General features: G+C 40.4%; 1 non-coding gene across 1 annotated transcript; it reads right to left on the reverse strand.

Annotated features, from left to right (window-relative positions):
* Positions 1-217: 217 nt before the first annotated feature.
* LOC121988153 lies at positions 218-323 on the reverse strand. The gene has a single exon (XR_006113897.1). It is a non-coding gene; the product is annotated as a small nucleolar RNA R71 (small nucleolar RNA).
* Between the last annotated feature and the right edge of the window lie 13325 nt (positions 324-13648).

The following is a 13648-nucleotide window of genomic DNA, read 5'->3' on the forward strand; positions in this document are numbered from 1 at the left end:
GATCCAAACCATCACTTAGAGCTTTTCTACGAGATTTGCGGTACTATGAAAGTGAACAGGGTCCCTCCAGAATCAGTAAGACTACTTCTCTTTAGATTCTCCCTGAAAGACAGAGCCAAGTAGTGACTCAATTCCCTTCCAGCAAACAGCATAACATCTTAGGAGTAGTGTGAGCAGAAATTTCTGGACAAATTCTACCCGCCAAGCAAAACTGCCCACATGAGGAATTTGATCGCAAGCTTCAAACAGATAGAGTCAGAATCATTATTTGAAGCTTGGGACAGGTTCAAAAGTATGTTGAGATAGTGCCCCCATCATGGCCTTGAGAAATGGTTGGTTCTACACACATTCTACAATGGAATCAATTATCACACGAAGGTATCCCTTGATTCTGCAGCAGGAGGAGCACTAATGAACAAGAACCTTGATGAAGCTGAAGAGATCATAGAGAATGTGGCACAGAACCACCATCAGTGGGCAACCAAAAGATCTGGTAGTTCTTTCTCAGGGAATCCAATAAAGGCAACAGGAAAATTTGACGTAGATACAGTCACACTCATGTCTGCAAAGTTGGACGCTCTGACCAAGAAGTTTAAGGCCATGGGAAACAACACGGCCAATGCAATAGTTTGTATTTACGAGACTTGCAGAAGTACGGATCATGCTCAAGATACTTGCCCCTTAGGGCCAATACAAGTACAGATAAACCAACTTGAGTAATGCGATGCAATAGTCAGTTACAACCAAAAGCAAAACAATTCATACTCCAACACATACAACCCTGGATGGAGGAACCACCCAAATTTCTCATACCGGAATAATCAAGACCAAGGTCCAGCAAAACAAAGCTATCAACCTGGACAATAGAGCTACCCATCTGGACAACAGACTTATCAACAACAGCAACCTTCACAGCTATCCAGAATCGAAAAGATGCTTGAAGAAGCTCTCTCAGAGCAAAAAGAGATGAAGAATGAGATCAAGCAATTGGCTCAAAGACTGAAAAATTCAGAAAAACATCAGAAGATGTAAGATAGCCAGATAGCCCAGTCTTTTTCAAGAGCACAGGGAACATTTCCAAGAAAGCCTGATATAAACCCAGTGGAACACTGCAACCGCATTGAGCTGAGGAGCGGGCGAACTGTGGGAGACCCCCAAATCACTACTCAGAAAGGACCTGACTCAGAGGAAGAGCCCTCTCCCCTAGTTCCCATTCAGATCCAGAACAGGGATGGAGAGGAGATCACCAAGAATGTTGAAGGAACTCTTCAAATTCCCCCACAAAGTCAAATGATTCCTTTCTCTCAAGAACTGATAACATCCTAAAAGGATGAAGAATTCAACCGATTCCTGGAGAAGATTAAGAAAATTTGTGTAGAAGTACCACTGATAGATGCACTACACCAAATGTCGATGTTTGCAAAATTTTTAAAGGGTATTTTATCTAACAGGAGGCAGAAGGGCGACTTCGAGACTGTAGCATTAACAGAAAACTACAGCGCTCTACTTATGGCAAATATTCTATCGAAACTTCAGGATCCAGGGAATTTTTTCATACCTTGCAAAATTGGTTCTGAACTCATACAGAAAGCCTTCTACGACTTGGAAGCCAGCGTTAGCCTACTTCCGTACTCCTTGTGTAAGAAGCTAGGACTCCATAACATTAAACTGACTACTATGGCATTGTAATTAGCTGACCATTCATGTAGATACCCAATGATAATAGTAGAAGATGTGCCAGTAGAAGTAGGCGGATGCATCATCCTCACAGATTTTAATATCCTGGATATGGAGGAGGATCCCAAGATACCGATCATCCTTGGAAAACCATTCCTTGCCACATCTGGAGCCCTCATTGATGTGAAAAGTCACAAGATATCCTTAGAGATTGGCAAAGAAAGGATTGAATTTGATTTATCTGATTCCTCTGTCTGCGACCCTTCTTCTCAGGGAAATTCTAACAAGATGAACATACATAAAGTCGAGGAGTGCAGATTCCAAGAGAGGTCCCCTCCAGCGAGCAATAAGAAGTGCATTTGTCCTGCACGAGTGAAACTAAAGGTGCAGACTGGAGCATTAACCCTAGGAGGAGAGCCGTGCTTCCATGGGTTTAGTCCACACTAACTGAAATGGGGTCGAGCTAAAGGCCTAAAACAAGCGCTTCTTGGGAGGCAACCCAAGGGTTTTTCATTTTAGTTCATCATTCCTTTTATCGTTTTATTTCTCTAGTAAGTTTAAGTCGAGTACTTTTATTATTTCTTTATTTTTTGGGGTATTCATTTTCAGGATGTGCAGAGCCTCCACGAGCTGGCCGTGAGTGTTTCATGGGTGTGGAGGCGTCAGAGGAACCAAAATGGTGAAAGGCGAGTCACCATGTGCTTAAAGGAGTCGGCCATGTGACCTCGCACGGCCGTGCGAAGCCGACAGAGGGACAAAGGCCACAAGCCATGCAACCTTGCACGGTCGTATGGCCTGTGCAGAGAAGAGAAAGACACCGGTCGTGCCAATTGGCACGACCGTGCAAGAAGAATAGTGGAGGAAGGGACACAGGCCGTGCCAATTGGCACGGTCGTGCGATCAAAGTCGAGAAGAAGAAGGTGCAGGTCATGCCAACCGGCACGGGCCGTGCCAACCGGCACGGGCCGTGCCAACCGGCACGACCGTGTGACTTTGGCCAAAGGGAGAAAAGAGGGGGTCATTCCAATTGGCACGACCGTGCAAAACCATACCTAACCCGGTTGTGTCTATAAGACACGATCGTGCCCCTACCCGTGTGCGTCGCCTACTCCTCCAAAAGCCCTAATTTCCATCTCCTTCTCTCTCAAAAGTCTTCTCCTCCCTACTACACCTCATCAAACCCAAAATCCCTACCTCTAAAGTTCATCTTTACTTAGATCTACCTCTAAATCTAACACTTCTTCAAGCCACAAATCCGGAAAGAGAGAAGTAAATCCCCCATTTTTCTTCCTTCTCCTCCTCTCCCATCCTCAAGATCCATCTCCACAAGAAATTCCTCAAAGCCTTGCACGTCATGTCGCAGATCTTGAAGAGACTTCATCGAGGAAGCGGTGGATCTGGCCAAGGAGATGCGTCGGGAGGCGACAAAGGCAAAGGGAAGGCTTCTTCTTCAAAAGGCAAAGGAAAAAGGGTGGCACGCGACGAAAGTAATGAAAACAAGTTCAATATTATTTTTAGAAATCATGAACAAAAAGCTAAATATGATATCTTTGTCCCTAGAAAAATTATATGCACTAGATACATGGATCCCATGACTTTGGATATGTTAGGAATTAGGGATGCCGTAGATTAGATGATTAGTTCTTTAGACTGGAATGATATTATGTATGCTCATTCACCGACTTACCCCTGCCTAGTCCTTGAATTTTTTAGCTCAATTGATGTTAAATTTTCATCTGAGGATGACTACGTAGGGGTCTTAACTTTTAGGATGATGAATAAAGAAGTTCGGTGGACTTTTAGTGATTTTAATAATTATTTTGGTTTACCTATTGGTGGTGCCCGTAGATTTGATGATGAGATTAGATGGAATGAATTTTGGATGTTTATAACCGGATCAAAAGACCCTTATGAACCTTCTAGAGCTAAGTCATCCCGCATGCAAAACCCGACCTTTAGATACCTTCACCGAGTGATGAGCAAAACGATATTTGATCGAGGAGAGAGTGATGGGTGGTTAGAAAGGTAGAACTCTATTCTCTTTGGGAGATGTTGACTAAAGTGGATTTTGATTCCGGATTTCATTTTTTACAAAATTTATTGAGAGCGGCTAAAGCATCTTCGGGGATGATAGTATTTGGTGGATTGATTACCCAAATAGCATTCAATCTGGGTTGTGAGCTTGATGGATTAGAGGTTATTCATGGTAATGGCAAGATCGACATCAATTCTTGTCTTGTGATAAAGATGATTTGTCGGGATGAGAATGGGTTTGCCTTCCCTAGGAACAATGGTTTTCCATTGCCCCTTCCTTGTCCCGAGCGCACTTCAGTTAGTAACCCCGCGAACTGGGTGATTACTGACTTAATCCCTGAAATTGTTCCCTCCATTATAGAAGAAACTGAGTACCACCAAGAGCCCTCATCATCAGGATTCCCGCACCCTTTCGGATATCCGGAACCTCCTAGGCACTCTTTTGCCTATGGTATGGGACCTTCTAGATTTGATTTTTTTGACTTCTGTGCCTCCTTAGACTCCCTTCATGAGAAGCAAAATACGCAACAACGATTGTTGGAGGGTCGCTTCAAGTTATCTGATGACCAGTTTAGGGAGGTACAGGATCATTTTCAGTTTACTAGGGACATCCATAATCAGGTGACAGGGTTCGTTAAGGACTATGAGGTTGACTAGGAAAGAATGAGGAATTTTATGGATGATATGGATACCACTTGACAACAAGTAGATGTCCTTTATCAATATCATCAACACCTTGGCTATCTTCCTAGTATGCCTAGATTCCCCCCTGGCACACATCGGGGACCCCCTTATCCCCCACCCCCGCCACCGTATTGATTTCATCGGGACAATGAAAAGTTTAAGTCTGGGGGGGGTGTTGTGTCTGCACAACCTAAGTCGAGTCGAGTTTTCTTTTCTTTCTGCATATTTTATTTTTCTATTTTGAATATTTTATTAGTCTGCTTTGTTTATTCGCATTTTATTAGTTTTATATTTCTATTTGCATTTCATTTTATTAGTTTCATAGTTTTGAGGCATATTTGATAGCATCAAACCTTCTACTTTTTCTTATACTTGTCCGATAGCAAAATGACTAGCATTTTCTTAGTTCATGTGTTGTCAAGATAGTGTTAGTATGTTTGGTGTATCTCCTTTCTCTATCTTTAGTAACATGAAATAAACTAAGTATTGTATGGAGTTTGGTATAAGTCTTGGTCTAACCTTAAGGATCTTATTTTCACTACACTTAAGTACTTAAGCTTGTTTGAAATAGTTATGATTCATCCAAATTGTTTAGTACTTTTGTTTCCATGGTGATTTCTTATTTATATTTTGGTTACTGGATAACCTCGGATCATGGAAGCTCATTTGAAAAAAATCTAAATTCCAACATATGCATCTCACATTTGTGATAAAAAAAAATTGAATAAGGAATAAAAAATAGTTGTCATGAGTGGAAACTAACAATTCACCCCTTTGAAACCTAGTTAGGTTACTGGAGAAATAAATGTTATGTTTCTCTTGATTCCGAGTAGTGATACTTTGAGACCTTGTGTAATTTAAGGAAAATGAACCAAGTGTGTGGTAGGTAAGTGGCTATCACAGGGAACATTAGGAACTCAATTGTATGATGACTTAACTAGGATAGAAAATTGAAACTTGAAGAGTTTGAGTTACTTATTGCACCGAGCACAAAGAACTTATGATTAGGTCATACTTAGGTTACTCCACAATCGTGCTTATCAATGAAACTAGTTGATAGAGTTAGGCGAATGCACTAGGGATTATGAAACACTATCAGGCGCTAATGAACATAGTTTGCAGCGTTTTACTTGAGGACAAGCAAAGGTTCAAGTCTAGGGGTGTGATGTGCGTAAATATTATGATCATTTATGCATGTTTTAACGCACATTCACTTGCTTTATACATATATATTATTTACATGATCGCCTCTTTTATCATATGCTCATCATATATACTCTTTTGTTCGGATATCTTCTCTTTGTTTGGTTTTGTGTTGACAGGGATAATTTTCGAAAGAAAAACAACGATTGTCGACGCACCAGAACGAGCCAGATAACACAGTCGTGCAACCTCACATGGCCATGTGGCCAAACAGAAAAGGAACAGTGCACGGCCATACAACTCTTGCATAGTCGTGCGGCCAACCAGAGGCAGATCAGAGCATGGTCGTGCAAACTTGCACGGCCATGCCCCTCACGACCGAAGCCAAGCAAGGAACGGTCATGCAACCCTGCACGGCTGTGTCCCAGGAGTCGAGCCTGAAGTTCACATGGCCATGCCAATTGGCACGGTCGTGCAGCGCGGCCAGAGACAAGAAAGGGCATAGCCGTGCCATATTGGCACGGTCGTGCCGCCGTAGTCGTGCCCTAGCCTATAAAAGGGTTTTAACACTTCTTCTCAAAGGGGGAGAGCCGAGAAGCGAGCCGTCAGTAGGAGAATCACCTTAGTGTCATTCCACGCCATCCAGGACCTCTCTCCAGCGATCTTTCATCACCACATCAACTCCAGAAGCAAAGGATTGGATCTGAAGATCACTCGTCGTCTTTGGATAAGCATACTTCTTCTTTCTCTCTTCTTGTTTGAGGATGCTTAATTACATTATGTCTTCAGGTTTTTCTCTGGCATCTATGAATTAGATTCCTTGTTCTAGGATGAGGGAGTAATTGTGGATTGGTTTTGATGTAATACTCATATTTATACTTTATTTCATTAGATGATTTTGTTTGCTTTGTTTCGACTACTCGATCTCTATATCGTGTTAATTGATTGTGTAAGAATTGCCAACCTCGTAGAGGGAATATCTTAGATTGTACACCCGAGGGGCCCTAGTGATAAGGGTAACCCGTTCATGGACATCTAGGGTACTTCCTTGAAAGGAGAGGCAACTTCTCCACAAGGCAGTAAGAGACCAAACTAAGCTCCTTATTTCTATCCTTAATGACACCAATTAGAGTTGCGTTCTTGTGATCTACCAAGGCGCCCTAGTGACAGGGGTTAACCGTAACAGGATTTCACAGGGATCTTCTCTATTTGGTACTTAAGGATAGTTGCTTTAGCTTTTGACAAATGCATGTTGATAGACAATGAGTAAAAGATAGAATGTGATATGCCAATACCACCACAATGAAACCGAACTTCTAGGACTCTTCATAAACCAAGTCAATTACTTCTACTTTGCTAGTTCTCGTTTCCACTTCTCAATCTTGTTTCTTTAGATAACTTACAACCATCAGTAGTTTGGCTAATCCAAAGTGAGTCATCGCTAGTGCTTATAACCAGTCCTCGTGGGATCAATAATCTTTATTATTGACGACGAATTCGTGCACTTGCGGAATCGTAACACTAAGTACCTTTATGCTCGGGCGGGCTTTGCCTAATCGAGTATATATGAGCATAGGGATGCTCACCTGTCCTTCGGTCAGTCGGTAATATGTTGAGAATTATATATAAGGCTAAATGTCTTTATGCTCGGGTAGGCTTTGCCCGGCCGAGCATATATGAGCACGTGGGTGCTTGCTCAGCCTGTGGTCGATCGATAATATACTGAAAATCATACATAAGGATAAATGTCTTTATGCTCAAGCGGGCATTGCTCGACCAAGCATATATAAGCACGTGAGTGCTCGCTCGGCCAGTAGTCGGCCGGTAATATGCTGAAAATCATATATAAGGCTAAATACTTTTATGCTCGGGCGGACTTTGCCCGACCGAGCATATATGAGCACGTGGGTGCTCGATCGGCCTACAGTCGATCGGTAATATGCTGAAAATCATATATAAGGCTAAATATTTTTATGCTCGGGAGAGCTTTGCCTAGTCGAGCATATATGAGCACGTGGGTGCTCGCTCGGCCTTCACTCAACCGGCCACATATCACTCCTATCTTTCTTTACTTAAACCCCTCTTTCACTCACCAGGCCGACCTATCATAACCCGTATCAATCATGATCCCTAATTAATCAAAAAATCACAATTGATCTTAGAACTAATTCTGAAACCTTCAATAGCTACAGTGAGTCGTGTCTCGTTCCTTTCACTCATCTTATATCCACTTGGTTTAGAATATAGTCTATATGTCTACCCCCATTAGGCTGACTACATCACACCTAGCCCAAGTAATACTTCCTTGTTCTACAAATTCAAATTACTCGTACATGTATACAAGAGTCTCATACTCTTAGCATGTGATACTTTGACCAAAGACTTTGAGTAATAATCCTAATAAGTGACCATAAGATATACGTCTTCTCACAAGGAGTGATGAATCTTCTATGAGCTATCCAAACACCTTCAGGTACTTCGACTTAAACCTAATCATTTCGACTCCACACCTTCAAAGGATGTTTGCTTAAGATATCAAGGTATAAGTCTTCATAACCAAGATGACTTGTATAGCTCAAGTCGAAGGAAACTTGTACTCGAGTTGTAGTAAGACATATCCATACATCTAGAGAACCATATAAAGTCTTACAGCAAGTCACTTTAATGAACTAGTTACCATAACTAGCATCAACATTTAACTCTCGACATCCCAATTCTCTAGCTAGTGAGAAACAGCTGCTTGGCCGAACTAAGAATTATAATCCATGCTAGTCTTATAGAATTAATGATGTTCGAATGCACCAATTCGACAATTAGGAAAATTTTAATACATTCATAATTGCACATGTAAAGAAAATTACAAGTTGTGATCCAATTATAAATTCTCTCATGCTATAAATTGTATTCATACATTCAGTAAATGAGTTTAAGATTATTCAAACATATAATATGCATTCAAATAATAAATCTATATTTATCAAATAAATAATAAAACCATAAGACGATTATCTTAGAGCATCCCTCAAAATCTAACACTTAAATCATCACAAAATAAGTACAAAATACTAATAAAAATCCTATATAAAATACACTCGTCACAATGGCAAATTGGAAATCCCCTCTGTGGTAAAATGTAAATTCATTTTCAAATGTTCAAAAAATGATTTGGTCAACTATCGACGTCACCTATAAATAGGGCTTTGGTGGTGACATTCTGTTGGATCGAGAAGTGCTAGAGGGGGTGAATAGTGCTCATGGCTTTCACTTTGCGAATTCATAAATCGTACGGAAAACTAACAGAGTAATAAGTAGCGGAGAATAAGAACAATCACACAGACACGAAGAAATTTACTTCGTTCAGAGCCTGTGACGACTCCTACTCAAAGGCCCGCGATCCTTGATCGCTTTCCGTGGGCAACAACTATAATATCGTCAATAGTACAAGTATGAAATGAGTACAGAAAATCTAAGCAATACCGATAACAGAATTTATAGAAATCGGAGCATTGGGTTGTCGGTGTCAAGTCGCAACACTTCCGGGTCGTCTTATTAGCAGCTAGTTGCAAAGGGATCGCTTGGTATTCGTTGTATTGAGCTGCTGGTCGAGACCCTCTTATAAAGGGTGTTCAAGGCGCCTCCATCAAGCTCCAAGGCGCCCTGAATCCCTAAGTATTATCCCGTAAATGACTCTGAGATGAAGCTTTGACCGCTGCCTTTTATCCATCTCAAAGCGCCTTCATCACTGTCCAAGGCGCCTTAAACCACCTGTTCAAGGTGCCTCCAACCCTTCTAGACAGTTGGCTTCGGCTCGCACCCGAGGCGCCTCCAAACTCCATGGAGGCGCCTCGGTACTGTTCATCCGAGGCTATTCTTTGCACTTTGGTCCCTGCAAGATAGATTAATCCCAAATATACCCTGCAGCACAAAGTTAGCACATAAAACATAATAATATAAGTGAACGACAATCATCGGACTGTCCGAGTCTGACTCCGGGTTTCCGACAGGAAACCCTAGGTCGACCCGACACCTACTGTTCCCTCTACGAGGAACGCATCCTCACCTACTCCACTCAGGAGATTTACCTGATGCCAGTGCGATCCTCCAGATCGACTGGACTTTTACTCGGTGCTCGATGCTTCCGGACTTTCTGCTGGACGTCCGCTTCCCGGCTGGTCCAGTCTTTCACTTGGTTCGCGACACCAGGACTTTCCACCTAGGGTTACCCCCCCCCCCCCCTTAGGACTTTTGCCTGAAGCACTCGACCCATCAAGACTTTATGCATAGGGTTACCACCCCCTATGACCTAGGGTTACCACCCCCTAGGGTTTTCACCTTGCCTAACCATCGTTAGGGCTTTTACCTAAGTACACTTAGGACTTTCCTGTAATCTCATTCAGACTGTTAGATCACCACACACCTTAACTTTGAATCCTTTGTCATTATCAAAACTTAGGTTAGATCGTCGGTTGCTTCCCGCACCAACAATCTCCCTCTTTTTGATTATGGCAACCCAAATTCAAAGTTAAGTAAAACAAATGCATAAATATATTTAAAAGGTTTTAAGTGAGCACGCTTAAGTATATAAATTCAAATACAAGCATAACTTAAGCTAACACTTAAACTTTGTGAAGCTCTCCCCCTTAATACAGGGCTTGCTTTTTGAAGTAGATTTTTACTTTTGAATTTTCCTACTCTCCCCCTTTGCCATTTATCAAAAAATAAGTCATTTGAAAGCAAGTTATAAGTTTTTAGAAAAAGAACAGATTTAGGCTTTGAAGAAAATGCTTTTGTAAGCTTATAATTAAATTTTACTGAAAAATTGTTAGCTAAGGGAGAGGGAGGACTTAAAAGGAATATTTTGCACCTAAGTTTAAACGGCTAATATATGGTTGACTTCTTTTGAAACTTAGTTGTTTTTTGAAAGATATTTAGCTAAATTTTGAAAAACTTAGCTAGATTTTAAAGAATTTTTTGGAGCCAAATTATTTTGAAAAAAAATTTTGAAGTCTTAGCAGAAATTTTTGGAAAGTCATGAGTTAAATTTTGCAAGTAAAGAAATATGCTTTTTAATACTTTTAGCTAAGTATAGAATGAATCTAAGAGGTAACTTAGAAAAGTATTTTAGAAAAAAAAAATTATAAAGGTGGTTAAGTTTGAAAAAGTTTGAAAGTTGCTATATGAATCACTTAGCTAAGTCATTTTGCAAACAATGAATTTTGAAAATGTAGTTTCACTGTGAAAAGGTACTTAGCTTAATTAAAAACTTAATTTTGAAAAAATAGGAGGAAGAACTTATGAATTTTAGGACGAAGAGGGAGTAACTAAATATTTAATTTAGGTTGTTTATTCAGTTGGTCCTTAAGTCCAAGCATGAGTCAAGTTAAATTAGATTTCAAGTTATCCAATTTGTTTTGATAAGGTATCAGAGCCCTAAAGTACAAACATGCTTAATCTTAGTATTTCCATTTCCTTCACCAACTGTCTAACCTTTAGCTACTTGCTGATTACCTAGAGGGCAGCAGCTTTCACTTGGTTAGCCAAGTTAAGTCTCTTGGTCCAGTTAGCTTTGACTAAAGCTGGATGACTTAAACTGATTTCTGTTAATAAAGTATTTAACGCCCAGACTCATAATGATGCACATATATAAGCATTCTTGAGTCCAGCCTGTACCCTATGCATCTCACGTCATTCTATGTTTTTCAAACACAAGCAAGGTATACCTAGGTGTTTGTGAGATGCTCTGGCTTAGATCAAGGGGAACATGATTTCTAGGGGGAAAGCCTAGGCTAAGTCCAATTTTTGAAAATTCTAAGAAAATGGGATTTTAAAATTATTATTTTTCCTAGAATTTTTAAGAACAATTTAAAAGTGGTTTTGAAATTATACTCCCAATTTTGAAAAAGTGACAAATAAGTACTGAATTAAAACATAAGTCAGCTAAACATAAGATAACCAACTCCAAGATATAGCCAAAAGGTGAGTAAGATATCCAGATCCAAAAAGTGAGTGACATATCCAGATAATCTAAAAAGATAGAGTCAAGCAGGCGGATCGTCAGTTGGAGGATCGGCTAGAGGCTGCTCGGGTGCCAGCTGAGGCTGTCCCTGACGTTGTATCTCGCCTCGGAGAGACTCGAAACCTGCAGCTATCTCGGATCGGAGAGATCGGAGGAAGCATCGAGTCTCAATAGAGTGAACCTCAAGACTGGCGAGTATATCCTTGACGGAGAGTGATGTCGAGGTCGAAGGACCGGCAGATGTAGAGGGTCCAGTAGAGGTGGAAGGATCTGAGAAAAAGTCCTCTGCCAGGAAGTCGGGCCAATCCTCACCCTCACCTGGTATATCCTCGGCCTCTGGAGCGATAGGGGCAGCGGCTGGCTGTGGTCGACTTGTCGAGGCTAGAACTCCATCAGCGTTGACCTCAGCATGGGCTAGTCTACAACTACGTGACCCTAGTTCGGCGTATATGGTTAAAGGGATAACTGTCCCTCTGGTCACATCTATGCCTTCGATGGTCGAAAAGATGGAAGTCAAAATATGGCAGTATGGCATATGCACTATATGGGATGTGACTGTACTAGATGCTGAGATAATGTTCTGGAACATGTGTAAGGCTATATCAATGTCCAACCGATGACTCAAGGCATATAGAAAGAATGAATGTGAAGATCGCATCTTCGGGACATCCCGAGATGAGATCGGCAATATGCAGGCTGTCAAGACCCTATACATAACATAGTCCTGGACTCTAAGAAAAACTGACCGGAACTCAGTCAAGCCGAGTGGTCTCTCCATAGATAGTGTCTAACGTAATATGAGAGTAGGGGTCGCCAAATGGCAGATCCATACCGGGGTAGCACAGGAAGGTACACTCTGACGCTCTAAGCCCTAAGGCGGTACGTAACAAAGTGGGGGTAAGCTGGATGTCAGTGCTACCAACTCTAGAGGAGTATGTACTATCATCAACCCTTTCAAGGTTGTGATAGAACTGTGCACATAAATCATGATTTACTGCATCACTACAGTAAACCAATTTGTCCAGCTGATAGTATTCTATCATCTGGATCGATGGTTGACAGAACTGACTAAAGAAGGGTCTATTTAGGTATCTGGGTTTGATAGGATTAAATTTGAAGTTAGCAAATGTAGCCCTAAGTTGGTCGGTTGGGAATCTGAGGTCGGCTGATGGGAGTCTAGCCGGATTGGGATCTACTTGACGTCGTTTCCTATTTTCAACGATTTTACATAAAAATTGGCAAAATAAGCACAAAGAATATGTAAAACTTGACTGGGAAGTGATTAGAGTTTACCTAGGAGGCATTGCTAGGATTAAAGAGGAAGAGATGGGTTGAAGGCGCCTTAGATGATGTGAATCGTCGAGAAATCGCCACAGGTTCGGGGGAATACTCGGCGGAAAAAGACACAATAGAAAGGTTCTGTTTGTGGCAAAGAATAAGGTTGAAGGCGCCTTAGTCAAGACTTAAGGCGCCTTAAGAGTTCTTTTGGAGGAGCCTTAACCGGGACTTAAGGCGCCTTAACTTGAGGCGGCGGGAATTTTCCCACCGCGTTGGAGGGCGCCTCCCGCATGTGGGAGGCGCCTCTGATAGGCGCCACGTGTACATTTTTTTTTATTTTGAATTGAATTAGGTAAGTTAATTTTTGGATCAAAAAACTTTAGGTTAATTAAATTTAAAGGAATAATTTTAATTTGAGAAGTAATTTAAGTTTATTAAATTTGAAAAAATAATTTTACGTAATTTTGAAAAATAATTTTAAGTTAATTAAGTTTGAAAAATAATTTTAAGTTAATTAATTTTTAAAAACGATTTAGGTTAATTTTGAAAAAATTTAAGTTAATTAAGTTTGAAAAATAATTTTAAGTTAATTAATTTTTAAAAACGATTTAAGTTAATTTTGAAAAATTTTAAGTTAATTAATTTTTAAAAACGATTTAAGTTAATTTTCAAAAATTTTAAGTTAATTAAGTTTGAAAAATAATTTTAAGGTAATTAATTTTTAAAAATGATTTAAGTTAATTTTGAAAAAATTTAAGTTAATTAAGTTTGAAAAATAATTTTAAGTTAATTAATTTTTAAAAACGATTTATGTTA

This window comes from Zingiber officinale, chromosome 5B, assembly GCF_018446385.1.
Source record: "Zingiber officinale cultivar Zhangliang chromosome 5B, Zo_v1.1, whole genome shotgun sequence".
Classification (NCBI taxonomy): Eukaryota; Viridiplantae; Streptophyta; class Magnoliopsida; order Zingiberales; family Zingiberaceae; genus Zingiber; species Zingiber officinale.